The sequence below is a fragment of the Filicampus tigris genome, chromosome 6 (genome assembly GCF_054856515.1).
Source record: "Filicampus tigris isolate MCC_2025a chromosome 6, RoL_Ftig_1.0, whole genome shotgun sequence".
NCBI classification, from domain to species: Eukaryota; Metazoa; Chordata; class Actinopteri; order Syngnathiformes; family Syngnathidae; genus Filicampus; species Filicampus tigris.
In genome coordinates this window covers 6,490,539-6,493,909 of record NC_141222.1, presented here as the reverse complement: position 1 = coordinate 6,493,909, position 3,371 = coordinate 6,490,539, and positions in this window count along the sequence as shown.

The window sequence follows — 3,371 nt, the reverse complement described above, 5'->3', positions numbered from 1 at the left end:
TGTACTTTGTCTACTTAACCATGCATTTACATGTCTTCTCAACCTAACAGCATAGTGATTAAATAACGATTTTTTTTTCAAAATGTTTCCACATAGCCAAGATTAATCATTAATTAACAATATATCCAAACGATGTTTACAGACATTGCTATGTAAAGTGAGGATGTTTGATGAATGAAACGTGAAAAGAACGATCTCTGCAAGGAAATTTGTTTTTTTTTTTCTAGCCTACCAGGATAGAAAATCTACGACTAGATGGCACTAATTTACAAAACATAACAGCAGTCACAATGACTTCATCAGGTGGTTGCACAAAATAAAATCGTCTGTATCCAGATACATTTTTCAGATATATTTATTTAGTAGATGTAAAGTCTACTTTAAAAAAATAAATCTTAATCCATATTATTATATTTTTCGTGCAACCATTTGAATGAATAAAATTCAGTAAATTCAACAGTTTTTTCAGTGAGACTGTGACTAATGGACTTCTCATATACTGACTCCGATTTTTTTTTTAATCACAGACGGCAGGACTAAGCTACGCCAAAACTTGCCTGTGAAGTGAATGAATGAGGAAATGAAATGAAAAATGGTGTTTGTGGCTCTGAAAGAGGGCGGAGACAGAAGAATACGAGGTTCGTTGTGATAAACCTGTTCGCGACCTAGTTAGGTTCAGAGAGTCTGTTACTGCGGTAGCTAACCCAGATCTTAAGTTACCTCTCTCTGAAACCGGATAGAGTTACATCCCTTTTTGAAACAGAAATGTCAGGGTTTTCCGCATTTCAGGGTTAGCAGACTCTTTGCTTTCACTAAACCTGCTTTGTGAAACAGACCCCTGTGTGGTCTTGCAGTTGTAACAGCAAAACCCTGCACAAAAACACAGCAAAACCAGCATAGGGCATGACAACTTAGAGGTAGGGTAGAGAATTCCGGTTCCTCAAGAGCGATATCCTGCCTGTTTTGGAGCTCCCCCTACTACAACACACCTGATTCGAATTATCAGATCATCATCATGCTCGGTAGAAGTCTGAAACGATCCTGATCATGTCTCCCTTCGCCGTTGGGGGAGCGCCCGGCGTGTCTTGTACGAGGGAGAGATCCAAAACAGGCAGGATATGGCTCTCGAGGAACCGGAGTTTCCTACTCCTGACCTATGCTGGGGTTTTTTCCGTTTTTTAGCGGGAATGTACTCAATTACCTCAACATTTTCGTTGAGCACATGCCACTAAAAACAACCCAAAATAAAATTTTGAATATCCTGTTCAAGATAGTTAAGGTACGGTGAGGTCATCAGTATCACTGCACATCACACAAGTGAGAACAATCGACTTTAATATGAAAATATTTATGGGAAAATAATCAAATCCATAAACATCACTTCCTTACATTCAACTTAGTCGAATGATAACATCCAGAGTAACAAATTCACAGAACCTTCCTAACGTGCTAATTAAAAGCTCCCATTCACAACCAACACGATCACTGCACTTTCATTCTCATTTCTTTTTAGCTAGCAGAGGCAAAAATGGCTTTTTTTTTCCATCAGCAGGGCAGTTAAACTAAAACAATCATACCCGATATTATCAGTCCTTAGGTTCTTATATTCGTCAAAGTAAATACTGTGGGCCTATATACAGTAAAGCGTCACAGTGAAAATGCGAGAATACATATTTTGAATGGAAAAATCCAGTGTTTATATTGTCAGCTAGGAGAATAAAAATAGATACACAATATGACAAGAGTATCGCTCATTTTGTCTAAAACATGTTATACAAATGCTGCTTCAAAATTGGATCTCACACAATGTAAAAAGTGAGTTGACTGGGGAGATTTGGAATAACTAATACAATCACATTCATACATTCCAGGACTCATCACAAAAAAGTCTTTAGCCATGCTAGCGGCCATGTGAGTCAGTGTTTCATGCATTTTTTTGTTATCATAGTTCAATCACTAAAAGTCGAAGCAATGGCGCCATAAGACTATGAGCTGCACTCAGTGGGCAATGTTGTTAATTCATTTGTCGCTGTCTCATTACAAACTGACGGGTCCTCATTTCCAATGGCTTTTTTTGTTGCTAGGTAGTATTGAGGTGGGGGTGGGGGGGGTATTAGCAGGGGAAAGAGCCCTGATGCAAACATGGCTCAAAACTTGCCACGAACACGAAACAAGTAAAAATCAGTGCAACATAACACACAAAGAACACAACCAAGGATGGCTTAGTCAAACTAGGTGGACATATGGAAATTGGCATTCAGCAACAAAAAATAAATACAATGATAATAGCCAACGATGTGCACATTCCAGAAATACGCATTGACTGTTAGTGAAGGCTACCATTTAAAGTACCTCAACTAAAAAATGTCCTTAAATCAAATCTTTGCTTTGAATACATCTATGCAGAGCCTTCGGAAATAGACTTGGTCATAAAATTTAACCAAGAGTCCTTGGAAAAGGTGCTATATAAATTTAAGTTATTATCTGCTAGCCCAGCATTCTATGGCAATATTACCAGCAGGAATTGATGTGGAAAAATGGTCCACAAAAGCAAAAGAAATAATGGCAGACTTAAACTTCCATTACTCTTTGAGCTGTTTCATACAGCATCAAATAATTATTTTTCTGTGTTGCAAAATAACTAATAATAATAATAAGCCTTTTTCTAAATACTTCAGGAAACTTTTTTTTTTTTAATTCAGGAGAAACACTGATAAGAGATTCTCTGCATCCAATTAGTCTCATTTGCTTTATTTGTGATTTGAGCACTGTAACTGAAAATCTCACTATTGTTTGTAAACCAACACTGCCTACAGCCTGGAGGGGTTAAAAGTCCCAACACTTGAGCACTCTTCAATATGCGCAGATGTAAAATGGCAACAAGTCTGTCAAAAAAGACCATAATTTAGTTAGCAAAAATATGCCACTCGGGAAAGTGCAAGAACCACAGCAAACTCGTTCACATTCACCCTCGCCTGACTGCTGTCGGAAAGGATGAAATTAAAATACAAAAAAAAAAAAATCTAGTTTTTTGAAGTGGATTTAATCTGTGTTTCATTCATTATTTCCGTTTTCAATTGGCAATTGAATGCTTTTTTTAAAGTGACAAAGCAAAAATTACATCAGACTCAAATTTCAGTAAGAGTATTATGAAAAACATTTGAAACATTTTTCAAATGAAAAACAGGCCACAAAACTGAAATTGATTAATATTTAAGTGTGACATGACCCAGATGTTTAAAAGCATTAGTAAAGGTATATTTTAGCCCATCAAAAGGGGAGTTTTTTTTGTTGGTTTTTTTTTTTTTAGAAACCACCACGCCTGAGTAAGAACAACCTATCAGAGACAGAAGGTGTGTACGACGCAGTGT